This window comes from Oncorhynchus masou, unplaced genomic scaffold (genome assembly GCF_036934945.1).
Source record: "Oncorhynchus masou masou isolate Uvic2021 unplaced genomic scaffold, UVic_Omas_1.1 unplaced_scaffold_1414, whole genome shotgun sequence".
In the NCBI taxonomy this organism is placed as follows: Eukaryota; Metazoa; Chordata; class Actinopteri; order Salmoniformes; family Salmonidae; genus Oncorhynchus; species Oncorhynchus masou.
This window is the reverse complement of record NW_027004084.1, coordinates 107,476-135,402: the sequence shown is the minus strand read 5'-3', so window position 1 is coordinate 135,402 and position 27,927 is coordinate 107,476. Positions and strand designations below refer to the sequence as shown.

General features: G+C 51.4%; 1 pseudogene; it reads right to left on the bottom strand.

Moving 5' to 3' along the window:
• Nucleotides 1-294: 294 nt before the first annotated feature.
• On the bottom strand, nt 295-27,927 carry LOC135530770 (lysine-specific demethylase RSBN1L-like; annotated as a pseudogene).

Below are 27,927 nucleotides of genomic sequence, written 5' to 3'. Positions count from 1 at the left end.
ACTGAGACACTGTATGTGGTTGTCTCACCTAGCCTAGATATCTTAAGATGAATAGACCAACTGAAAGCCACACTGGCTAAGAGCGTGTGCTAAATGACTGAAATGTACTGTGTCAGATCAGTTAGGCCTATTACTCCGATAAACTAATGCATTTTATTGATTGAGAACTTGAAAGAAGTCAGGAATCACTTCTAAAGTCTCCAGTCAGAGCTGTCACTGTTTTCCTGCCAGAAAACTCTCGTCCCCACGGTGAAGGGGTGTGTGTGTGTGTGTGTGTGGAGCACGTGTAGTGTGTCAGCAGGCAGGGTGTGTAGGGGCAGCAGAGAACTGATGGGACATTGACCTGTAGAAGCTTCTAGCTGAGGGGAACAGACACACGTGAATGGCTACATGGCACAGAGACACACATGTAAACGCATGTACTAACTGTCATGTAATTAATGTACAAAAAAAACACGTGTGCATTTGAACACACAGACTACTCAACGGCTGATGATAGAGAGCTGTTCATAGCTACAGATATACCCTCACCTGCACCCTGCTGACAATCACACACACACACACAGAGACACAGAGACAGACAGAGACACAGAGCGACACAGAGAGACACAGAGAGAGAGAGCACTTATACCCTGATGAGTGGAGTAGGCTACCTCTCAGCATCTGCTGGGCCTGTACTCATTCACAAAGCATCTCATGATCGCTGATCTAGGATCAAGTCCCCCACGTGGTACTAATCTTATTAATTATGATCTAGTATGTAATATGGAAAACTAGTGTCTCAGAGTAGGAGTGGTGATCTAAGATCAGTTCTCCTTTTAAATCATAATGAATAAGAGCTTATGGACGAACCTGATCCTAGTTCAGCACTTACTCCGAAATGTGTTATGAATATAGAGCAACTGGTCTAGTGGGTTAACTGCCTGTTCAGGGGCAGAACGACAGCTTGGGGGTTTGAACTTGCAACCTTCCGGTCACTAGTCCAGCGCTCTAACCACTAGGCTACCCTGCCGCCCCATATAAACATGGGTTCCATCCAGCAGCATCCCACCCTGCATCCCACTGCTGGCTTGCTTTTAATGGATCCCCATTAGCTGCTGTCAAAGCTACTATTCCTGTACTCCAGCAACATTCAGGCAGTTTATACCATTTTTAAAACATTACAATACACTCACAACACACTGTCTGCCCTCAGGCCCCTACTCCACTACATATCTACAGTACTAAATCCATGTGTATGTATAGTGCGTATGTTATTATGTGTATGTCTGTGCCAATGTGTGTGTTGCTTCACAGTCCCTGCTGCTCCATAAGGTGTTTTTCTGTCTTTTTTAATCTAATTTTACTGCTTGTGTCAGTTACCTGATGTGGAATAGAGTTCCATGTAGTCATGGCTCTATGTGGTACTGTGGAATAGAGTTCCATGTAGTCATGGCTCTATGTGGTACTGTGGAATAGAGTTCCGTGTAGTCATGGCTCTATGTGGTACTGTGGAATAGAGTTCCATGTAGTCATGGCTCTATGTGGTACTGTGGAATAGAGTTCCATGTAGTCATGGCTCTATGTGGTACTGTGGAATAGAGTTCCATGTAGTCATGGCTCTATGTGGTACTGTGGAATAGAGTTCCATGTAGTCATGGCTCTATGTGGTACTGTGGAATAGAGTTCCATGTAGTCATGGCTCTATGTGGTACTGTGGAATAGAGTTCCATGTCGTCATGGCTCTATGTGGTACTGTGGAATAGAGTTCCATGTAGTCATGGCTCTATGTAGTACTGTGGAATAGAGTTCCATGTAGTCATGACTCTATGTAGTACTGTGGAATAGAGTTCCATGTAGTCATGACTCTATGTAGTACTGTGGAATAGAGTTCCATGTAGTCATGGCTCTATGTAGTACTGTGTGTCTCCCATAGCCTGTTCTGGGCTTGGGGGACTGTGGAGAGACCTCTCGTGGCTTGTCTTGTGGGGTATGTATGGGTGTCCGAACTGTGTGCCAGTAGTTTAGACTGACAGCTCGGTGCATTCAGCATGCCAATACCTCTCATAATTAAAAGTAGTGATGAAGTCAATCTCTCCTCCACTTTCAGCCAGGAGAGATTGACATGTATATTATTAATATTAGCTCTCTGTGTACATCCAAGGGCCAGCCGTGCTGCCCTGTTCTGAGCCATTTGCAATTTTCCTAAGTCCTTTTTTGTGGCACCTGACCACACGACTGAACAGTAGTCAAGGTACGACAAAACTAGGGCCTGTAGGACCTGCCTTGTTGATAGTGTTGTTAAGAAGGTAGAAACTAGGGCCTGTAGGACCTGCCTTGTTGATAGTGTTGTTAAGAAGGCAGAGTATTGCTTTATTATAGACAGACCATGACAGATTACAAGTTTACAATCTAGGGTTACTCCAAGCAGTTTAGTCATCTCAATTTACTCAATTTCCACATGATTTATTACAAGATTTAGTTGAGGTTTAGTGAGTGTTTTATTCCAAATACAATACTTTTAGTTTTACAAATATTTAGGGCCAATTTATTCCTTGCCAGCCACTCTGAAACTAACTGCAGCTCTTTGTTGAGTGTTGCAGTCATTTCAGTCGCTGTAGTAGCTGACGTGTATAGTGTTGAGTCATGCGCATACATAGAAATTCTGGCTTTACTCAAAGCCAGTGGCATGTTGTTAGTAAAAATTGTAAAAAGCCATGGGCCTAGACAGCTACCCTGGGGAATTCCTGATTCTAACTGGATTATTTTTGAACGGCTTCCATTAAAGAACACCCTCTGTGTTCTGTTAGACAGCTAACTCTTTATCCACATTATATCAGGGGTGTAAAGCCATAACACACGTGTTTTTCCAGCAGCAGACTATGATCAATAATGTCAAAAGCTGCACTGAAATCTAACAAGACAGCCCCCACAATCCTTTTATCATCAATTTCTCTCAGCTAATCATCAGTCATTTGTTTAAGTGATGTGCTTGTTGAGTCTCCTTCCTTATAAGCATGCTGACATTCTGTTGTCAATTTGTTTACTGTGAAATCACATTGTATCTGGTCAACCACAATTTTTTCCAGAAGTTTACTAAAGGTTGGTTCTGGTCAGACCCTGGATGGGAGACCAGATGCTCCTGGAAGTGGTGTTGGAGGGCCAGTAGGAGGCACCCTTTCCTCTGGTCAAAAAAAAAATATCCCACTGCTCCAGGGCAGTGATTGGGGACATTGTCTTGTGTAGACAATCACAGGGTGCTGTCTTTCAGATGGGACGTTAAACAGGTGTCCTGACTCTCTGTGGTCAGTAAAGATCCCATGGTACTTAGTGTAAGAGTAGGGGTGGTAACCCCAGTGACCTGACTAAATTTCCAATCTGGTCTTCATACCATCATGACCACCGAATCATCCCCAGTTTACAATTGGCTCATTCAGCCCCCCCCTCTTCTCCCCTGTAACTATTCCCCAGGTCGTTGCTGTAAATTAATGTGTTCTCAGTCAACTTACCTGGTAAAACAAGGGTTAAATAACAAAAAAAACAGAGCCTGACCAATCACATAGTGATTTACCTCATGACCGAAGGGTGTATATTCTCAAGAGACTAAACGGTCTTCCTCTCCGTCTTCTCATCCAGCTGCACTTCAACAAACTGTTATTCCTTCTTCTGTTCCTATAGTCATTACCCAGGTTGTCTCCTGGGTAGCCACCACACACTGTATAGTACACTGCTAACATTGACGTGTACACTGTGGGCCTACCAATGTGTGAAACAGTATACACCAGAAATGTAGGGTCTTCATTCATATTCTAGAATGGCCTCCATTCCTCATCTCCTTTCCTTCCTTCAGGAATGATCTGACAGAACCTGAACCTACGGAGGTTTCTGGTGTGGGTGGGAGCTTCCAGTACCACCCACAGTACATACATTATCCTGCAAATGTACGCATAGTATACCTGCTACACCCGACAGTGTGAAATATCATACATCAGAAATGTAGGGTCTTAATTGGTCCCTTTGATTTTACTCCTCCTTTTATTTGACCTCCTCCTCGTTCCGTTCCCTCCGTTATCAGGGCTGTGTGTGTGTGTGTGTGTGTGTGTGTGTGTGTGTGTGTGTGTCAGCCCCGGCTACGAGATAATCTCTTTGTGGAGACACTTTAGTGCACTCCTGCGTGTGGAAATGGAAGCAAACAGCTGTTCCTCACAGAGAAGACACCCTCCACCCTTCCTCCTGCTCCCCCTCACTCGTTCTGTTTGGTTATACTTGTGGTATACTGTGTGATATACCATGGCTTTCAGCCAGATCAACATCCAGGGCTCGAACCAGCCAGTGTATAATGGTGTATAATGATTCAGTTGGCCTGCTGCCCTTTACCTCAGACTCACAGTTCACACAAGCTCACAGACCAACACACTCACATGTAAATACACAAACACGCTCTGACATGGCCATGCGCCGGGTTACTAATGCCCTCATCGCATCTCTTCCTTCTCTGAGATGGTTCACATCATTAGGTGTGAGTAAGGCAGGGACAATTACATGGCCCGACACACACACACACGCGCTTGCACGCGCACGCAGCATCTGTTTGAAGGACAAGAGGAATATTGCTGGTGAGGCTGTTTTACTGAGGTCATGTTTCTATTGATGACGATGCCGGTGTGACTGTCTGAGTGAGAGACTGACTGACTGCTGGCGAATCGAGAGTGTGAGACAGCAGGCAGGTAGTTAGTTAGCGTAGCACGTCTGTGAGTAATCTAGACTGCGGGGTTAAATTTGACAGGGCCCGGTTGTATAAAACATCTTACGTGTTTCCCTTAAGGGTTTACCTTGACTAGGTGGCGCTATTAAAAATGTTGGATGAAAAAAGTTAGTTTTAAACAAGATATTTTGTCACGAAAAGATGCTCGACTATGCATATAATTGACGGCTTTGGAAAGAAAACACTCTGACGTTTCCAAAACTGTAAAGATATTGTCTGTGAGTGCCACAGAACTGAAGTTACAGGCGAAACCCAGATAAAAATCCAACCAGGAAGTGCCGCATTTTTTTAAACCGCCTCATGCCAATGACTCCTTGGCTGTGAATGAGCTACGAATGAGCTTACGTTTTCAATGTATTCCCCAAGGTGTCTACAGCATTGTGACGTTTTTTTAGGCATTTCCATTGGAGAATGGCTGTAAGGGACCATATATAGCATGTGGTCACATGGTGTCTCCCGCAGAAAATCTTGCGTAAAATACTGAGGTAGCCATTTTTCCAATCGCATCTTATGAGAAACCAATTGCCTCGACGGATATATTATCGAATATATATGTTAAGAACACATTGAGGATGGGTCCTAACCAACTCATGGATACTAGGGTGGCTGGGGGGGGGGGGGACAGTTGTCCGAACCAACTCATGGATACTAGGGTGGCTGGGGGGGGACAGTTGTCCTAACCAACTCATGGATAATAGGGTGGCTGGGGGGGGGACAGTTGTCCTAACCAACTCATGGATACTGGGGTGGCTGGGGGACAGTTGTCCTAACCAACTCATGGATACTAGGGTGGCTAGGGGACGGACAGTTGTCCTAACCAACTCATGGATACTAGGGTGGCTAGGGGACGGACAGTTGTCCTAACCAACTCATGGATACTAGGGTGGCTGGGGGGGGACAGTTGTCCTAACCAACTCATGGATACTAGGGTGGCTGGGGGGGACAGTTGTCCTAACCAACTCATGGATACTGGGGTGGCTGGGGGGGGGACAGTTGTCCTAACCAACTCATGGATACTAGGGTGGCTGGGGGGGGGACAGTTGTCCTAACCAACTCATGGATACTGGGGTGGCTGGGGGGGGGGGGCTTGTCCTAACCAACTCATAGATACTGGGGTGGCTGGGGGACAGTTGTCCTAACCAACTCATGGATACTAGGGTGGCTGGGGGACAGTTGTCCTAACCAACTCATGGATACTGGGGGACCTAACCAACTCATGGATACTAGGGTGGCTGGCTGGGGGACGGTTGTCCTAACTCATGGATACTAGGGTGGCTGGGGACGGGTCCTAACCAACTCATGGATACTAGGGTGGCTGGGGGACAGTTGTCCTAACCAACTCATGGATATTAGGGTGGCTGGGGGGGACAGTTGTCCTAACCAACTCATGGATACTAGGGTGGCTGGCTGGGGGACGGTTGTCCTAACCAACTCATGGATACTAGGGTGGCTGGGGGACGGTTGTCCTAACCAACTCATGGATACTAGGGTGGCTGGGGGACAGTTGTCCTAACCAACTCATGGATACTAGGGTGGCTAGGGGACGGACAGTTGTCCTAACCAACTCATGGATACTAGGGTGGCTAGGGGACGGACAGTTGTCCTAACCAACTCATGGATACTAGGGTGGCTGGGGGACAGTTGTCCTAACCAACTCATGGATAGTAGGGTGGCTGGGGGTCGGACAGTTGTCCTAACCAACTCATGGATACTAGGGTGGCTGGGGGACAGTTGTCATAACTTCCAAAATACCAGCCAAGCTCTGCTCCTGAACCAAGCTGAAGGGAGGATGATCTCAATATACAACCAGACCCAGTGTTCACCGTCCGCTGCCCAGCTTTAGATTAAATTATAATTAGTGTATTACATCACAGGGTTCTAAATGTCAAGAGAACGTAGCGATATTTCCAAGTTCTAGAATCAGCTCTTTATTCCGTGTTAAAGAACATTCCGAGAGAGAGACAGAGGCCTGGGAAAAGACTAGCATTTGATTAGAACTCATTTTTTACATTGGCAGCATCCCAAATGGCACCCTATTCCCTATATTAACGCTCTGGTCAAAAATAGTGCAATAAATAGGGAGCCAATTGGGACAAAGCCCTTGAAAGCCTCTATTGAAGGGCTCCATATTGGATTTAGTAGAAGCAGGGTGAAAAATGATCTGATGGTTGCCAGTGGCAGCCTTGCAGAGGGAGAGGAAATCCCTGATAGCAGCATAGCCTGGGCTTTGGAAGAGGCTGTGCGTAACGCAGCATTTCAAATCATTCAAACAGAACAAACCCCTTCAAACCGGACTAGAGGCTTTAGCTTACAGCCAGCTCAGCATTAGGAGATATCCCGAAAACATTCAGAAGTGGATTTTATTTCACACGAGCCCTATTATCTCTTTAGTCTGTAGTTCTGTAAAACCAAGGCCGTGTTATAATGATAGTCTCCTTCAAATATACCGTACCAGTCAAACGTTTGGACACACCTACTCATTCAGGGGCGTTCTTGCCAAGAGTGTGCAAAGCTGTCATCAAGGCAAAAGGCTGGCTACTTCGAAGGATCTCAAATAGAAAATATATTTTGATTTGTCTAACACTGTTTTGGTTACTACATGATTCCATATGTTTTATTTCATAGTTTTGAGGTCTTCACTATTATTCTACAACGTAGAAAATAGTCTAAATAAAATAAAGACCTTGGAATGAGTAGGTATGGCCAACCTTTTGACTGGTCCTGTGTACAACGGCCTAGGATTGTTGCTTGTATTCATTTAGCTAAATCTCTCTCTAGATAGAACTCAACATAAGCCTTGTACTGTTTTTCTTCAACAAAGAAGTGTGTGATCAGTGATGAACACACTTTCATCCAGGTTTTATTTTCCCATTTCCATCAACGACCTGGGGAATAGTTACAGGGGTGAAGAATGAGCCAATTGGAAACTGGGGATGACTAGGTGATGGTATGTGGGCCATATTGGGGAATTTAGCCAGGACACCAGGGTTAACACCCCTACTCTTATGATAAGTGTCATGGGATCTTTAGTGACCACAGAGAGTCGTGACACCCATTTAACATCCCATCACTGGGGATGCCCTGGGGAATTGGGATATTTGTTTTTTAGCCCAGAGGAAAGAGTTCCTCCTACTAGCCTTCCAACACCACTTCCAGCATCTGGTCTCCCATCCACAGACTGGGACCGACCTGCTTATCTTCAGTGGCAAGCCAGCAGTGGGATGCAGGGTGGTATGGTTCAATTACAATAGTGTCACATTTAGCATGAAATACTGTAACAAATACAGCCAGCACTAAAACAAACCAACCAAACAGCCTCCTCACCTGATTGTGGAAGTTGAGCATGGTGGTGGTCTCTATATCCTTCTTCCCCAGGATCTCCATCTTGACCGGCGACGAGGGGAACTTCCAGGAGAAGTAGTCCAGGAAGTCTGGCAGGTAGGAGGCCGCCCCGTGGATGATGCCCATGACGTAGTGAGCTGCCTGGGATGACGTGTCCTCGCTGAAGGCCAGGGTCACAAACTCCTGGGCGAACTGCTGCATCGCCGCGGAGACAGGGCCGAGAGCTCGCTGCAGTAGGCGTGTGCCACCAGGGCTCCACCGTTGGGTTGTTCTTCTACGTGGATGAAGCGGGCGAACTCCAGGTTCTCAAAGCCAGGCTGGGGGCACCGTGGCTGGGGGATCTGGAGGGGGATGTCATGGGGAAGCTGGGTCCCAACTACTAATGCTACTGCTACTGCTATTGCTGCTGCTCCATAGGGGCTTGCAGAGGGACAGAGTTGGAGAGGGGCTGTAGCAGTTCTCCTGTTTGATGGATGAGGTGGTGGAGGTGTGGTGGTGGTGGACGGGGAGCGGAGGTTTGAACTCTGTGTGGCCGTGGTGGTGGTGGGGCTGTTTGGAGGCCAGGCCTGCATGGAGCTCAGAGAGGAGACCAGCACACACGGTCTGGCTGGACCTGCTGTACATCTTGGGACGTTTCCACTTCTCCTTCTCTCTCTCACTCTCTTTGTGTTTCTTCTTCTTTTTCTTCTTCACTTTTTTAATCTGGAGCTCCTCTGAGTTTATTTTGGGTTTCTGCTTGTCTAGAGAGAGAGAGAGGGGAGGAGAGAGGGGGGAGCAGGGAGGGGAGAGAGAGGGGGGGGGGCAGAGAGAGAGAGAGGGGAGGAAAGAGGGGGAAAAACTGTGTTAATAAAAGAGCTGTGAAGAACACCTGCATGCAGATTCACTACTACCCAGAGCATGTCTGGAATCTAGAGAGAGATGCACTACTACCCAGAGCATGTCTGGAATCTAGAGAGAGATGCACTACTACCCAGAGCATGTCTGGAATCTAGAGAGAGATGCACTACTACCCAGAGCATGTCTGGAATCTAGAGAGATGCACTACTACCCAGAGCATGTCTGGAATCTAGAGAATCAATGAGCAGAGGAGAGGAGGAAGAGAGGCGGCTCTGGTTGAGGAACAACTACTTCCATCAATACATGAAGACCTTCATTAGCCTTGTATTATTACCATGGTCCCAACTATAGGCCTCACTGCTTCAGCCAACTGCTCTGACTACTGACACGTGGCATGATTATATTACCACCCAAAAGGACCAAAACAACTGGGCTTATAATTAGACACAGAGGACAACGTAGTAATTATTACGATTGAATTACAGTAACCAGAGCGCTTGGACACCGCTGTTAGAAAACTGTAATAAACTGGATTCAGTCCAGGGGGTGGAACTGGGAAGAGCCGCAGCAGTCCAGGGGGTGGAACTGGGAAGCAGCCACAGCAGTCCAGGGGGTGGAACTGGGAAGAGCCGCAGCAGTCCAGGGGGTGGAACTGGGAAGAGCCGCAGCAGTCCAGGGGGTGGAACTGGGAAGAGCCGCAGCAGTCCAGGGGGTGGAACTGGGAAGCAGCCCGCAGCAGTCCAGGGGGTGGAACTGGGAAGAGCCGCAGCAGTCCAGGGGGTGGAACTGGGAAGGGCCGCAGCAGTCCAGGGGGTGGAACTGGGAAGAGCCGCAGCAGTCCAGGGGGTGGAACTGGGAAGGGCCGCAGCAGTCCAGGGGGTGGAACTGGGAAGAGCCGCAGCAGTCCAGGGGGTGGAACTGGGAAGCAGCCCGCAGCAGTCCAGGGGGTGGAACTGGGAAGCAGCCCGCAGCAGTCCAGGGGGTGGAACTGGGAAGAGCCGCAGCAGTCCAGGGGGTGGAACTGGGAAGAGCCGCAGCAGTCCAGGGGGTGGAACTGGGAAGCAGCCGCAGCAGTCCAGGGGGTGGAACTGGGAAGAGCCGCAGCAGTCCAGGGGTGGAACTGGGAAGAGCCGCAGCAGTCCAGGGGTGGAACTGGGAAGCAGCCCGCAGCAGTCCAGGGGTGGAACTGGGAAGGGCCGCAGCAGTCCAGGGGTGGAACTGGGAAGGGCCGCAGCAGTCCAGGGGTGGAACTGGGAAGAGCCGCAGCAGTCCAGGGGTGGAACTGGGAAGCAGCCGCAGCAGTCCAGGGGTGGAACTGGGAAGAGCCGCAGCAGTCCAGGGGTGGAACTGGGAAGGGCCGCAGCAGTCCAGGGGTGGAACTGGGAAGCAGCCGCAGCAGTCCAGGGGGTGGAACTGGGAAGAGCCGCAGCAGTCCAGGGGTGGAACTGGGAAGAGCCGCAGCAGTCCAGGGGTGGAACTGGGAAGAGCCGCAGCAGTCCAGGGGGTGGAACTGGGAAGAGCCGCAGCAGTCCAGGGGTGGAACTGGGAAGAGCCGCAGCAGTCCAGGGGTGGAACTGGGAAGAGCCGCAGCAGTCCAGGGGTGGAACTGGGAAGAGCCGCAGCAGTCCAGGGGGTGGAACTGGGAAGAGCCGCAGCAGTCCAGGGGGTGGAACTGGGAAGAGCCGCAGCAGTCCAGGGGGTGGAACTGGGAAGAGCCGCAGCAGTCCAGGGGGTGGAACTGGGAAGAGCCGCAGCAGTCCAGGGGGTGGAACTGGGAAGCAGCCCGCAGCAGTCCAGGGGGTGGAACTGGGAAGCAGCCCGCAGCAGTCCAGGGGGTGGAACTGGGAAGCAGCCCGCAGCAGTCCAGGGGGTGGAACTGGGAAGAGCCGCAGCAGTCCAGGGGGTGGAACTGGGAAGAGCCGCAGCAGTCCAGGGGGTGGAACTGGGAAGCGGCCCGCAGCAGTCCAGGGGGTGGAACTGGGAAGCGGGCCGCAGCAGTCCAGGGGGTGGAACTGGGAAGGGCCGCAGCAGTCCAGGGGGTGGAACTGGGAAGGGCCGCAGCAGTCCAGGGGTGGAACTGGGAAGGGCCGCAGCAGTCCAGGGGTGGAACTGGGAAGGGCCGCAGCAGTCCAGGGGTGGAACTGGGAAGCAGCCCGCAGCAGTCCAGGGGTGGAACTGGGAAGCAGCCCGCAGCAGTCCAGGGGTGGAACTGGGAAGCAGCCCGCAGCAGTCCAGGGGGTGGAACTGGGAAGCAGCCCGCAGCAGTCCAGGGGGTGGAACTGGGAAGAGCCGCAGCAGTCCAGGGGGTGGAACTGGGAAGCAGCCGCAGCAGTCCAGGGGTGGAACTGGGAAGAGCCGCAGCAGTCCAGGGGTGGAACTGGGAAGAGCCGCAGCAGTCCAGGGGGTGGAACTGGGAAGAGCCGCAGCAGTCCAGGGGTGGAACTGGGAAGAGCCGCAGCAGTCCAGGGGTGGAACTGGGAAGAGCCGCAGCAGTCCAGGGGGTGGAACTGGGAAGAGCCGCAGCAGTCCAGGGGGTGGAACTGGGAAGAGCCGCAGCAGTCCAGGGGGTGGAACTGGGAAGAGCCGCAGCAGTATACATCCCAAATGGCACCATAGTCCCTGTTTAGTGCACGACTTTTGACCATGGCCAGATTGTGCCGTTTGGGACACAGGACAATTCAGAGGCAGAGCCACTGTAGGCGGGGACGTTTGGCATCTCATCAGAACCAGAGAACCGTCTAACGTTTTCAGATCACCTGCCAAATGACCCGTTGTTACCTGCCTGCTGCTACCTGTGGGAAGCAGCTCTTTAAGAGCAGCCAAAACAACAGCCTGATACGTGATCTCCATGCTCTGCTCTCTTTAGTCTCTGTACAAGACGAACCAGCTTCTACCCCCAAGTCTGAAGACTCCTGAACATCTAATCAAATGGCTACCCTCTTCTACACTGCTGCTCCTCTCTGTGTTTATCTATTTATAGACACTTTAATAGCTCTACATACATGTACATATTACCTCAACTAACAGGTGCCCCTGCACATTGACTCTGTACCGGTACCCCGCTGTATATTGCCTCCACATTGACTCTGTACCGGTACCCCCCTGTATATAGCCTCCACATTGACTCTGTACCGGTACCCCCCTGTATATAGCCTCCACATTGACTCTGTACCGGTACCCCCTGTATATAGCCTCCACATTGACTCTGTACCGGTACCCCCCTGTATATAGCCTCGCTATTGTTATTTTACTGCTGCTCTTTAATGATGTTATTTTTATTAGGTTTGATTTGATTAGGAGTCCCATCGGAGTCCCATCGGAGTCCCAGTTGGCCCAGCGTCGTCCGGGTTCGGCCGGTGGAGGCCTCATTGTAAATAAGAATTTGTTCTTAACTGATTTGCCATGTTAAATATAATAAAACACATCTGTGAATATTTTACATGTAAATAATTAGTGGCTGCTTTTCAGAAATTACATCAAGGTTATGACTGGAAAAAGAACAAAAACAAGGAACAAAACATTAAAACACTGAGGATGAGAGTAAAAATGTTCCCGGCTGTCGAAGTCCACACACCAGAACTTGTGATGGTAAAAAAAAATATTTTTAACATAAAAAAAAAATAAAAAGGTTTTTATTGATAGTTACATATTGTGATATGGACGACATTATATATAGATGCTTTGAGTCCAAGTATTGATTTGTAAAAAAAATAAGAAACTGGTATTTTTCATCGTAGAGCTCATTCTCCTTTTTAAATAGTGAGTCAAAATGTTTTCAGCACCATTTCCATGACTGATGACTCATTTTCTCGTCTCTCTACAGCAGACATATTGTGAGAAATATGTTTAACATTAAATCGCAATACATCTTGGCCTGGTCGCAGTTGTAAATGAGAAAACTTGTTCTCAACTAGCTTTCCTGGTTAAATTAAAAGGTGAATTTAAAAAAAAAAAAAAATTTATGTTTTTTTTTTTTTTTTTATATATATAGAATTGTGAAAGTCCCAATGCATACACTTTAAATAATGCCACCTTAATGTTTACATATCTTACAACACTCATATCATATGTACATACTGTATTTTATACCATCCATTGCACCTTGCCTGTGCCGCTGAGCCATCGCTCATCTATGTGCATATTGTCATTCACCCTTTTAGATGTGTGTATTCGGTAGCTGGAGAACTGTTAGATATTACTGCTCAGTCGGAACCAGAAGCACAAGCATTTCGCTACACTCGCATTAACACCTGCTAACCATGTGTATGTGACAAATACAATTATTTGAGTACATCGACACCTCAGTATCGTGTTGATATAGTATAGCGAGGTCACTGGCAATTCAGAACCTCAATACTGAGTCATACATATGTTTATGTTCTGCTGGTTGTGTGTGGACTGACTTCTCCACTACACACATCAACAAAACCACCCGGCCATAAGATCCAGCTCGACTGCCCTTTAAAGTAGACAGACAGCACAGCTAAAGGCCTGCGGTTGGTTGTCTGATCCGTCAAACACCCTGCCACGCCCAAACATTCACAAACACATTTCCAAGCCCACTGTCTCCCACCCCTCTGTGGTATAATAATAGTACAACAACAGCGTGATGTGGAGGTATACAGGTAACTGCCAAAATAAAGGAAACACCAACATTGTATGTCAAAGGGCACTGGGCCACCACGAGCCGCCAGAACAGCTTCAATGTGCCTTGGCATAGATTCTACAAGGGGCTGGAACCAAACATTACATCGTTTGCTGTTTTGTTGATGGAGGTGGAAAACGCTGTCTCAGTCATCGCTTCAGAATCTCCCGTAAGTGATGAATTGGGTTGAGATGTGGTGACTGGAACATGGTGACAGACGGCAGGGGAATATGGTGACAGACGGCAGGGGAACATGGTGACAGACGGCAGGGGAACATGGTGACAGACGGCAGGGGAACATGGTGACAGACGGCAGGGGAATATGGTGACAGACGGCAGGGGAACATGGTGACAGACGGCAGGGGAACATGGTGACAGACGGCAGGGGAACATGGTGACAGACGGCAGGGGAACATGGTGACAGACGGCAGGGGAACATGGTGACAGACGGCAGGGGAATATGGAGAAACGTCAGCAAGTTGAGCTGCTTTCGTCACTGAAGCTCCTGCCGAACGAGCCCCAACAAATCACCCCTCTTTCAGAGTCCCAGAGATCTCTTCTTCTATCCACAGTAGTCAAAATAACAGGCGACTGGGCCTGGACAGCACTTTTAAACATGACCCTAAGCACCATGGGATGTTAATTCCACACCTGTATGGAAACAATTGCTTTCAATATACTTTGCATCCCTCATTTACTCAAGCGTTTCCTTTATTTTGGCAGTTACCAGTTACCAGTAGATTTGTACACATGGTCGCGACTAGTCTGAGCCTGTGGTTATTTTGGTACGCGTGTTGCTCACGTGTGATGCGTGTGCGTTTACGGCAGGATGGTGTAGCGAGGAGCACATGGCTGTCAGAACAGGGGAGCCTGCTACAGTGACATGGCCTGGTTCAGAGGAGCTGCTGCTTCACTACAGCCCCAACACACACGTCTCTGGAGCACGTTCACCACCATATGACAGGATACACACACACACACACACACAGAGAGAGAGACACAGAGACAGAGAGAGAGCGAGAAACAGAGAGAGAGCGACACACAGAGAGAGAGCGACACACAGAGAGAGAGCGACACACAGAGAGAGAGCGACACACAGAGAGAGAGCGAGACACAGAGAGAGAGCGAGACACAGAGAGAGAGCGAGACACAGAGAGAGAGCGAGACACAGAGAGAGAGCGACACACAGAGACAGAGCGACACACAGAGAGAGCGAGAGCGACACACAGAGAGAGCGAGAGCGACACACAGAGAGAGCGAGAGCGACACACAGAGAGAGCGAGAGCGACACACAGAGAGAGCGAGAGCGACACACAGAGAGAGCGAGAGAGACACACAGAGAGAGCGAGAGACACACAGAGAGAGCGAGAGAGACACACAGAGAGAGCGAGAGAGACACACAGAGAGAGCGAGAGAGACACACAGAGAGAGCGAGAGAGACACACAGAGAGAGCGAGAGAGACACACAGAGAGAGCGAGAGACACACAGAGAGAGCGAGAGAGACACACAGAGAGCGAGAGAGACACACAGAGAGCGAGAGAGACACACAGAGAGAGCGAGAGAGACACACAGAGAGAGCGAGAGAGACACACAGAGAGAGCGAGAGAGACACACAGAGAGAGCGAGAGAGACACACACAGAGAGAGCGAGAGAGACACACACAGAGAGAGCGAGAGAGACACACACAGAGAGAGCGAGAGAGACACACACAGAGAGAGCGAGAGAGACACACACAGAGAGAGCGAGAGAGACACACACAGAGAGAGCGAGAGAGACACACACAGAGAGAGCGAGAGAGACACACAGAGAGAGAGCGAGAGAGACACACAGAGAGAGAGACGAGAGAGACACACAGAGAGAGAGCGAGAGAGACACACAGAGAGAGCGAGAGACACACAGAGAGAGCGAGAGACACACAGAGAGAGCGAGAGACACAGAGAGAGAGCGAGAGACACACAGAGAGAGAGCGAGAGACACACAGAGAGAGAGCGAGAGAGACACACAGAGAGAGCGAGAGACACACAGAGAGAGCGAGAGAGACACACAGAGAGAGCGAGAGACACACAGAGAGAGCGAGAGACACACAGAGAGAGCGAGAGACACACAGAGAGAGAGCGAGAGACACACAGAGAGAGAGCGAGAGAGACACACAGAGAGAGCGAGAGACACACAGAGAGAGCGAGAGACACACAGAGAGAGCGAGAGACACACAGAGAGAGCGAGAGACACACAGAGAGAGCGAGACACACAGAGAGAGCGAGAGACACAGAGAGAGCGAGAGACACAGAGAGAGCGAGAGAGAGAGAATGAGCAAGTATGCAGGGTAGAGAAGGAGAAGGGGGAGCCGGAGAAAAACAGAGTGAGCGAGGCAGTGTATTATACTGTGATGCTGTTAATCCAGAGAGCTCTAGCCCCCCCCCCTCCCACTCTACCATTTTACAAGTAGGACAGCAGGCCAGACAGTTATTCAAACCATGATCCGTGTGTGAGACAGAGGTCAGATGTGTCTAAACAGACACAGAGTCAGAGTTTATCAAAACGGCGCTTAGGTGGTGGGCGTGGCAACGGTCGGCACTGCTGAATTTTAGAGGCCCTTATCTTGACGATGTAGATTTGTTTATGGTTTTTTAAAGCATCTTTAAGACAATTTCCTGCAATTCTATACATTTCTCCATTGCAAATGCTTTGTTTGTTTTGCTCAAACAGAAAATCAATACTGCTAAATTCATAGTTTTTTAAATTTTCTATTCTCCCTGACTGTCTAGCTTTTATTTTGGCGATGTTCGTTCTCAAAGATTATATAATAAAAACATGAAGGGTCCATTATAATTTCTGCATACTTTGTGACGGGTTTCAGTTTTAAATTCACACTGAAAAGCGTTTTTCCATCTCAAAAACAGATTGTGGGACTTCAGGCGGCCCCCGTCCAAGGATTCCAATGACAGAAACCCTGCCAGTACACACAGAGAGCATGTGCCCCACAGCTGGAGAGGACATACAACCAGCCCCTAAAGTGTATAATCCACTGAATGTTATGAAACAAACAGTACAAATAGTGTAAGACAGAGACAAACAGAATGGGAGCGAGAGAGGGTTTCATGTGACTCATAGTAGACGGGGAGAGCTCAGCAGTAGCTCCACCACGGCCCAGTATCTCTACAGTCTGGAGAGGCTGCTAGCTCCTCACCAACAGGCCGCTGATGACCTAATCTAGGACAAGCTGACGCTCAGACTACGTATTACAGAGACTGAGCTTGCTGAGCATACAAACAAACCCCCAGTGTCACAGTGCATCGTCTCGTTATCTAGGCCAATCTGCCTGCACCCAAAACACCAGCTTTAAACACAGAGACCGATAGTCAACTGGAGAAGCCTGCAGGAAGTGGAGAAATATGATAGATTCGTTTTGTATGCACACAAAGCAAGCAAGTGCTAAATATTTGCTCAAGGAGTACAGTTTTGTTCAAACACAATTAATTCCTGAGGAGAGGTGCATGACATTGAGAATACAGTTTCCACCTGCACAGCATCAGTTTCCCCCTGCACAGCATCAGTTTCCCCCTGCACAGCATCAGTTTCCCCCTGCACAGCATCAGTTTCCCCCCTGCACAGCATCAGTTTCCCCCTGCACAGCATCTGCACAGCATCAGTTTCCACCGGCACAGCATCAGTTTCCCCTGCACAGGCACAGCATCAGCATCAGTTCCCCCAGCATGCACAGCATCAGTTTCCCCCTGCACAGCATCAGTTTCCCACTGCACAGCATCAGTTTCCCCCCGGCACAGCATCAGTTTCCCCCTGCACAGCATCAGTTTCCCCCATCAGCACAGCATCAGTTTCCCCCTGCACAGCATCAGTTTCCCCCTGCACAGCATCAGTTTCCCCCTGCACAGCATCAGTTTCCCCCTGCACAGCATCAGTTTCCCCCTGCACAGCATCAGTTTCCCACTGCACAGCATCTGCACAGCATCAGTTTCCCCCTGCACAGCATCAGTTTCCCCCTGCACAGCATCAGTTTCCCACTGCACAGCATCAGTTTCCACCTGCACAGCATCTGCACAGCATCAGTTTCCCCCACAGCATGCCCCCTGCACAGCATCAGTTTCCCCCTGCACAGCATCAGTTTCCACCTGCACAGCATCTGCACAGCATCAGTTTCCCCCTGCACAGCATCAGTTTCCCCCTGCACAGCATCAGTTTCCCCCTGCACAGCATCTGCACAGCATCAGTTTCCCACTGCACAGCATCAGTTTCCCACTGCACAGCATCTGCACAGCATCAGTTTCCCCCTGCACAGCATCAGTTTCCCCCTGCACAGCATCAGTTTCCCCCTGCACAGCATCAGTTTCCCCCTGCACAGCATCAGTTTCCCCCTGCACAGCATCAGTTTCCCCCTGCACAGCATCTGCACAGCATCAGTTTCCACCTGCACAGCATCAGTTTCCCCCTGCACAGCATCTGCACAGCATCAGTTTCCCCCTGCACAGCATCAGTTTCCACCTGCACAGCATCAGTTTCCCCCTGCACAGCATCAGTTTCCCCCTGCACAGCATCAGTTTCCCCCTGCACAGCATCAGTTTCCCCCTGCACAGCATCAGTTTCCACCTGCACAGCATCAGTTTCCCCCCGGCACAGCATCAGTTTCCCCCGGCACAGCTGAAGCAGCATTTGACAGATCACCAAACAATGCCACTGAAATCGATCCAAAATGGCATGAATTGATCAACACCCTAAAGCCACATGAATGGAACTGACAGTGTGTCCAACATCCACAGTCAAATCAGTGGAGGGGGTGAAGAAGAGGAAGTCAATTAGCTGTGTTGTCACAGCCGGGGCTTGACTGCTGAACGCAAACATCCCTGGATGATGACCAGACTGACAGTCTGTCTGTCTAGTGGTGACATGCTGACAGTCTGTCTGTCTAGTGGTGACATGCTGTCTGTCTGTCTGTCTGTCTGTCTAGTGGTGACACGCTGACAGTCTGTCTGTCTGTCTGTCTGTCTAGTGGTGACATGCTGACAGTCTGTCTGTCTAGTGGTGACATGCTGTCTGTCTGTCTGTCTGTCTAGTGGTGACACGCTGACAGTCTGTCTGTCTGTCTAGTGGTGACATGCTGACAGTCTGTCTGTCTAGTGGTGACATGCTGTCTGTCTGTCTAGTGGTGACATGCTGTCTGTCTGTCTAGTGGTGACATGCTGTCTGTCTGTCTAGTGGTGACATGCTGTCTGTCTGTCTAGTGGTGACATGCTGACAGTCTGTCTGTCTGTCTAGTGGTGACATGCTGTCTGTCTGTCTAGTGGTGACATGCTGACTGTCTGTCTGTCTAGTGGTGACATGCTGACTGACTGTCTGTCTGTCTGTCTAGTGGTGACATGCTGACTGACTGTCTGTCTGTCTGTCTAGTGGTGACATGCTGACAGTCTGTCTGTCTGTCTGTCTAGTGGTCTCTGGGTAATATAGGCCCTTAAAACACAGACACACAGTTGATGACAAACACCCTCAAAGCTCAGTGTGACTACGACACTAAAGCAGCCATGTTTTTCCTGTTGATTTCCCATTGTTATTTTTCCTTTGAATCCTACTTCTGTTTCTCCGCCATGACGCAGCGCACCGCCTCTGAGTAACACACTGATCCTCAACACACGGGGCTCTCAGTGGTGCGTACTGAGACCCCCCCTGTACTCCCTGTTCACCCACGACTGCGTGGCGGCGCACGACGGTGGAAGGCCAGAACACCGATGAGACAGCCTATAGGGAGGAGGTAAGTGACCTGGCAGTGTGGTGCCAGGACAACCTCACCCTCAACGTCAGCAAGACAAAGGAAATGGAGGGCCGAGCACGCCCCCATTCTCATCGACGGGAGCGGGTCGAGACGAGCACGCCCCCATTCCCATCGACGGGAGTGGGTCGAGACGAGCACGCCCCCATTCTCATCGACGGGAGTGGGTCGAGACGAGCACGCCCCCATTCTCATCGACGGGAGTGGGTCGAGACGAGCACGCCCCCATTCTTATCGACGGGAGTGGGTCGAGACGAGCACGCCCCCATTCTCATCGACGGGAGTGGGTCGAGACGAGCACGCCCCCATTCTCATCGACGGGAGTGGGTCGAGACGAGCACGCCCCCATTCTCATCGACGGGAGTGGAGTGGGTCGAGACGAGCACGCCCCCATTCTCATCGACGGGAGTGGAGTGGGTCGAGACGAGCACGCCCCCATTCTCATCGACGGGAGTGGAGTGGGTCGAGACGAGCACGTCCCCATTCTCATCGACGGGAATGGAGTGGGTCGAGACGAGCACGCCCCCATTCTCATCGACGGGAATGGAGTGGGTCGAGACGAGCACGCCCCCATTCTCATCGACGGGAATGGAGTGGGTCGAGACGAGCACGCCCCCATTCTCATCGACGGGAGTGGAGTGGGTCGAGACGAGCACGCCCCCATTCTCATCGACGGGAGTGGAGTGGGTCGAGACGAGCACGCCCCCATTCTCATCGACGGGAGTGGAGTGGGTCGAGACGAGCACGCCCCCATTCTCATCGACGGGAGTGGAGTGGGTCGAGGAACTTCAATTTCTTCTGTGTCCACATCACTAAGGAATTATCATGGTCCTCACACACCAACCCAGTCGTGAAGAAGGCACGACAACAGAGGCTGAAAAGATTTGGCACGGGTCCTCAGATCCTCAACAAGTTCTACAGCTGCACCACAGAGAGCATCTTGGCTGGCTGGATCACCGCCTGGTATGGCGACAGCTTGGCATCTGACCACAAGGCTCTACAGAGGGTGGTGCTCTGCAGAGGGTGGTGCTCTGCAGAGGGTGGTGCTCTACAGAGGGTAGTGCTCTACAGAGGGTGGTGCTCTACAGAGGGTGGTGCTCTACAGAGGGTAGTGCTCTACAGAGGGTAGTGCTCTATAGAGGGTAGTGCTCTACAGAGGGTGGTGCTCTACAGAGGGTGGTGCTCTACAGAGGGTGGTGCTCTACAGAGGGTGGTGCTCTACAGAGGGTGGTGCTCTACAGAGGGTGGTGCTCTACAGAGGGTGGTGCTCTACAGAGGGTGGTGCTCTGCAGAGGGTGGTGCTCTGCAGAGGGTGGTGCTCTGCAGAGGGTGGTGCTCTGCAGAGGGTGGTGCTCCACAGAGGGTGGTGCTCCGCAGAGGGTAGTGCTCCGCAGGGGGTAGTGCTCCGCAGGGGGTAGTGCTCTGCAGAGGGTAGTGCTCTGCAGAGGGTAGTGCTCTACAGAGGGTATTGCTCTGCAGAGGGTAGTGCTCTACAGAGGGTAGTGCTCTACAGAGGGTAGTGCATACAGCCCAGTACATCACTGAGCTCCCTGTCATCCAGGACCTCTATACCAGGTGGATGAGACAGCGCCGGGTGGAGTGAGTCCCGGACGAGACAGCGCCGGGTGGAGTGAGTCCCGGACGAGACAGCGCCGGGTGGAGTGAGTCCCGGACGAGACAGCGCCGGGTGGAGTGAGTCCCGGACGAGACAGCGCCGGGTGGAGTGAGTCCCGGACGAGACAGCGCCGGGTGGAGTGAGTCCCGGACGAGACAGCGCCGGGTGGAGTGAGTCCCCGGACGAGACAGCGCCGGGTGGAGTGAGTCCCGGACGAGACAGCGCCCGGGTGGAGTGAGTCCCGGACGAGACAGCGCCGGGTGGAGTGAGTCCCGGACGAGACAGCGCCGGGTGGAGTGAGTCCCGGACGAGACAGCGCCGGGTGGAGTGAGTCCCGGACGAGACAGCGCCGGGTGGGCAGTGAGTCCCCAGTCAGACGAGACAGCGCCGGGTGGAGTGAGTCCCGGACGAGACAGCGCCTGGGTGGGAGTGAGTCCCCTATGGACGAGACAGCGCCGGGTGGAGTGAGTCCCGGACGAGACAGCGCCGGGTGGAGTGAGTCCCGGGTGAGACAGCGCCGGGTGGACCTGGAATCCTGTCCTTTCTACTCACATTTCTATCTTAAAATACACTACATAACATATATAAACCACACTACATAACATATATAAACACAAGACATAACATATAGTGACTGTACTGAAGACTGCTAGGTGGTATTAGCAGAGGCTCACTCCGAGGTCTCCCTCCTGCTAGGACTGATCAGCACCACACAGGAAGGGCAGCCTGCTCCGTTTCCTGTCCCCAGGCAGAGGGACAGACACAGGCCTGAGGCTCCCAGCTCAGCCTCTCACACAGAGACCAGGCTCAGTCGGTCATATTGATAGAGGGGGCTGGAGTACACCATTAAGAGCAGTCAGACACACACAGTCAGTGTAGTGGTCATATTGATAGAGGGGGCTGGAGTACACCATTAAGAGCAGTCAGACACACACAGTCAGTGTAGTGGTCATATTGATAGAGGGGGCTGGAGTACACCATTAAGAGCAGTCAGACACACACAGTCAGTGTAGTGGTCATATTGATAGAGGGGGCTGGAGTACACCATTAAGAGCAGTCAGACACACACAGTCAGTGTAGTGGTCATATTGATAGAGGGGGCTGGAGTACACCATTAAGAGCAGTCAGACACACACAGTCAGTGTAGTGGTCATATTGATAGAGGGGGCTGGAGTACACCATTAAGAGCAGTCAGACACACACAGTCAGTGTAGTGGTCATATTGATAGAGGGGGCTGGAGTACACCATTAAGAGCAGTCAGACACACACAGTCAGTGTAGTGGTCATATTGATAGAGGGGGCTGGAGTACACCATTAAGAGCAGTCACACACACAGAAAGAGGAGTCCGGGCCACTGTACTAAGCAGAACACCAGTCATAGTGTTAGGACTGTGCACAGGTCTGTCCAACGGTGCAAATGATTCAGCACAGCCAGCAATATACTGGCTTCCTCTTTCAGCATGTCAACCAGAGGAATACACAGTGCCCTCTGCTAACACACACACCAGAAATTCATTTGTTGACTTTTGTATGTGCATACACACATACAATGTTGGGTGTGTGTACATATTGGTACACTGGTATGGCTGAAGGACAGACAGGTATAAATAGCAGCAGAGTAAACTGATACAGACCTCTGCTCTGTCAGCCTCACGTCACATTAACACAACACCCGCTGGGAGGCTTCCCTCTGACTGACTGGCTGGGAGGCTTCCCTCTGACTGACTGGCTGGGAGGCTTCCCTCTGACTGACTGGCTGGGAGGCTTCCATCTGACTGACTGGCTGGGAGGCTTCCCTCTGACTCCACCACTGACTGGCTGCCAGACTGACTAGCTGTCTGGACATTGAGCGATCGTTTTACAGACATGGGAAGCCACTCTAACAGTCTAAATAAATAAAACTCTGGCTGCCCGGCACGCTGCCCGACTCACTGGATCATGTCATGGGCATTGTGTAAGGTCAGGAAAATGGCAGCAGGGTCTTGACTGGTGTGGTGAGAATGAACGGTCATTACAGCCTATTTAAAAGCAGGTTGAGGAGAGGGCACGCTGCTAGTTAAAAGACAGATGCAGCTACCACTGATAATATAGCACAATTATTACATCATTATTGCTATTAAACAACTATGAATAATTTGGCAGCACTTAGGCCAGTCTCTGTCACAGATATATAGGACAACATCAGATATGAATAGCTTAGGCTGGCTCACAGTGGGCCAAATGTGTCCAAAACATACGCTGATTCACAGAGAGAAAGAGAGACCGAGAGAGGGAGAGAGACACCGAGAGAGATGGAGAGAGAGAGAGAGAGAGAGAGACCCGAAGGAGAGAGACGGACACCGAGAGAGAGAGAGAGAGGGACACCGAGAGAGAGAGACGGAGAGAGGGAGACCGAGAGAGAGAGAGAGAGAGAGGGAGACAGAGAGAGACCGAGAGAGAGACCGAGAGAGAGACCGAGAGAGAGACCGAGAGAGAGACCGAGAGAGAGACCGAGAGAGAGACCGAGAGAGAGACAGAGAGAGACCGAGAGAGAGACCGAGAGAGAGACCGAGAGAGAGACCGAGAGAGAGACCGAGAGAGAGACAGAGAGAGAGAGACCGAGAGAGAGACCGAGAGAGAGAGACCGAGAGAGAGAGAGAGAGAGAGAGAGAGAGAGGGAGACCGAGAGAGAGAGAGACAGAGAGAGAGAGACCGAGAGAGAGAGAGAGAGAGACCGAGAGAGAGAGAGAGACCGAGAGAGAGAGAGAGACCGAGAGAGACCGAGAGACAGAGAGAGAGAGAGAGACCGAGAGAGAGACCGAGAGAGAGACCGAGAGAGAGACCGAGAGAGAGACCGAGAGAGAGACCGAGAGAGAGAGACCGAGAGAGAGACCGAGAGAGAGAGACCGAGAGAGAGAGACCGAGAGAGAGAGAGAGAGAGAGAGAGAGAGAGAGAGAGAGGGAGAGAGAGAGAGAGAGGGAGACCGAGAGAGAGAGAGACAGAGAGAGAGAGACCGAGAGAGAGACCGAGAGAGAGAGAGAGACCGAGAGAGAGAGAGAGACCGAGAGAGAGACCGAGAGAGAGACCGAGAGAGAGACCGAGAGAGAGACCGAGAGAGAGAGAGAGAGAGAGAGAGAGAGAGAGAGAGCGAGGAGAGAGAGGGAGAGAGAGGGAGAGAGAGGGAGAGAGAGGGAGAGAGAGGGAGAGACCGAGAGAGACCGAGAGAGGGAGAGAGAGGGAGAGAGAGGGAGAGAGAGACCGAGAGAGGGAGAGAGAGGGAGAGAGAGACCGAGAGAGGGAGAGAGAGACCGAGAGAGGGAGAGAGAGACCGAGAGAGGGGAGAGAGAGAGAGGGAGAGAGAGACCGAGAGAGGGAGAGAGAGACCGAGAGAGGGAGAGAGAGACCGAGAGAGGGAGAGAGAGACCGAGAGAGGGAGACCGAGAGAGAGACCGAGAGAGAGACAGAGGGAGGGAGAGACCAAGAGAGAGAGAGACCGAGAGAGAGAGAGAGAGACCGAGAGAGAGAGAGAGGGAGAGACCGAGAGAGAGATGGAGGGGGAATCATAAGACAGCCATCTGTCTCAGCTAAACTCTGAATTGGAGAACAGGAGTCTGTTTGTGTGACTGAACCATCTAGTGAACACAGCCTACTCTCAGGGCCCTGGTCCCCTCCCAAATAGCACCCTATTCCCTATATAGTGCACTTCCCTGGTCAGAAGCACTATAAAGGGAATAGCGTGCCATTAGGGATCAGTCAACTCTCTGCCTGAGCCAGAACCATCGCTTCAGCAGCTGTTCCAGTTAAAGGCTTTAGTCACAGGCTGAGTATTTTGGACCCTGGTTACAGCCCAGCCCAGCCACTCTGGACCCTGGTTACAGCCCTGCCCAGCCACTCTGGGCCCTGGTTACAGCTCTGCCCAGCCACTCTGGGCCCTGGTTACAGCTCTGCCCAGCCACTCTGGGCCCTGGTTACAGCTCTGCCCAGCCACTCTGGGCCCTGGTTACAGCTCTGCCCAGCCACTCTGGACCCTGGTTACAGCCCTGCCCAGCCACTCTGGGCCCTGGTTACAGCTCTGCCCAGCCACTCTGGGCCCTGGTTACAGCTCTGCCCAGCCACTCTGGGCCCTGGTTACAGCCCTGCCCAGCCACTCTGGGCCCTGGTTACAGCTCTGCCCAGCCACTCTGGGCCCTGGTTACAGCTCTGCCCAGCCACTCTGGGCCCTGGTTACAGCCCTGCCCAGCCACTCTGGGCCCTGGTTACAACCCTGCCACTCTGGGCCCTGGTTACAGCCCAGCCAAGGACATACTCTGGGCCCTGGTTACAGCCCTGCCACTCTGGGCCCTGGTTACAACCCTGCCACTCTGGGCCCTGGTTATAGCCCAGCCAAGGACATACTCTGGGCCCTGGTTATAGCCCAGCCAAGGACATACTCTGGGCCCTGGTTATAGCCCAGCCAAGGACATACTCTGGGCCCTGGTTATAGCCCAGCCAAGGACATACTCTGGGCCCTGGTTATAGCCCAGCCAAGGACATACTCTGGGCCCCGGTTATAGCCCAGCCAAGGACATACTCTGGGCCCCGGTTATAGCCCAGCCAAGGACATACTCTGGGCCCCGGTTATAGCCCAGCCAAGGACATACTCTGGGCCCTGGTTATAGCCCAGCCAAGGACATACTCTGGGCCCTGGTTATAGCCCAGCCAAGGACATACTCTGGGCCCTGGTTATAGCCCAGCCAAGGACATACTCTGGGCCCTGGTTATAGCCTAGCCAAGGAAATACTCTGGGTCCAAGTTATACGGCCAACTCGGGTCTGGAGTTTATCCTGGTCAGGTGATGAGGTACAGTAAAACTCCTGTCCCTAACCAGTTTCCAGTTCTGATGCTCTAGGGGAGGCACCCTGCCTGTATAACAGTAAGGAGGAAACCCTGAATGTAGCTACTCCCTATACTGAGCCCTGGTCAACAGTAGACAGGGCCCAGGGTGAATGGTCAACAGTAGATAGTGTACCACTGTTGACCATTCACCCTGGTCCCTATCTACTGTTGACCATTCACCCTGGTCCCTGTCTACTGTTGACCATTCACCCTGGTCCCTGTCTACTGTTGACCATTCACCCTGGTCCCTGTCTACTGTTGACCATTCACCCTGGTCCCTGTCTACTGTTGACCATTCACCCTGGTCCCTGTCTACTGTTGACCATTCACCCTGGTCCCTATCTACTGTTGACCATTCACCCTGGTCCCTGTCTACTGTTGACCATTCACCCTGGTCCTTATCTACTGTTGACCATTCACCCTGGTCCCTGTCTACTGTTGACCATTCACCCTGGTCCTTATCTACTGTTGACCATTCACCCTGGTCCCCGTCTACTGTTGACCATTCACCCTGGTCCCCGTCTACTGTTGACCATTCACCCTGGTCCCCGTCTACTGTTGACCATTCACCCTGGTCCCCGTCTACTGTTGACCATTCACCCTGGTCCCCGTCTACTGTTGACCATTCACCCTGGTCCCCGTCTACTGTTGACCATTCACCCTGGTCCCCGTCTACTGTTGACCATTCACCCTGGTCCCCGTCTACTGTTGACCATTCACCCTGGTCCCCGTCTACTGTTGACCATTCACCCTGGTCCCTGTCTACTGTTGACCATTCACCCTGGTCCCTGTCTACTGTTGACCATTCACCCTGGTCCTTGTCTACTGTTGACCATTCACCCTGGTCCCTATCTACTGTTGACCATTCACCCTGGTCCCCTAATGTCTACTGTTGACCATTCACCCTGGTCCCCGTCTACTGTTGACCATTCACCCTGGTCCCCGTCTACTGTTGACCATTCACCCTGGTCCCCGTCTACTGTTGACCATTCACCCTGGTCCCCGTCTACTGTTGACCATTCACCCTGGTCCCCGTCTACTGTTGACCATTCACCCTGGTCCCCGTCTACTGTTGACCATTTACCCTGGTCCCTGTCTACTGTTGACCATTCACCCTGGTCCCTATCTACTGTTGACCATTCACCCTGGTCCCTGTCTACTGTTGACCATTCACCCTGGTCCCTGTCTACTGTTGACCATTCACCCTGGTCCCTGTCTACTGTTGACCATTCACCCTGGTCCCTGTCTACTGTTGACCATTCACCCTGGGCCCTAAACAGGGACCATTTGAAACAACCATATCACATCACTATCTACATACCTTTCTGAAGGAGCTTCACCTCTCCGTTCTCCCTCTTGATCTCATTCATCACTTTGTGTTTCTTCTTCTTCTTCTCCTTCGTCTTGTCCTTACTGGTGTGGTCTGAAAGAGAGGGGAAGACAGGGAGAAGTTAGGGTGAGGCCTTGAGGGTCATTTCAGGAGAGGGGCTGGTTATGGTACAGTAGATAAAAAGAAAGACTCCCTCTCCACAGTAATTTAGCCTGCATCCTAAATGAGAATGGCACCCTATTCCCTAATGGCCCCGGTCTAGAGTAATGCAGAAATGGCACCCTATTCCCTAATGGCCCTGGTCTAGAGTAATGCAGAAATGGCACCCTATTCCCTCATGGCCCTGGTCAAGAGTAATGCAGAAATGGCACCCTATTCCCTAATGGCCCCGGTCTAGAGTAATGCAGAAATGGCATCCTATTCCCTAATGGCCCTGGTCTAGAGTAATGCAGAAATGGCACCCTATTCCCTAATGGCCCCGGTCTAGAGTAATGCAGAAATGGCACCCTATTCCCTACATATGGAACCCTATTCCCTAATGGCCCCGGTCTAGAGTAATGCAGAAATGGCACCCTATCCCCTACATATGGAACCCTATTCCATAATGGCCCCGGTCTAGAGTAATGCAGAAATGGCACCCTATTCCCTACATATGGAACCCTATTCCCTAATGGCCCTGGTCAAGAGTAATACAGGGTGTCATTTGGGACGCAGACTGACTCTGTAATTTACTGATTCCCAACTGCTTTCCAGTCTGAAGGACGACAGGTCCTCAACA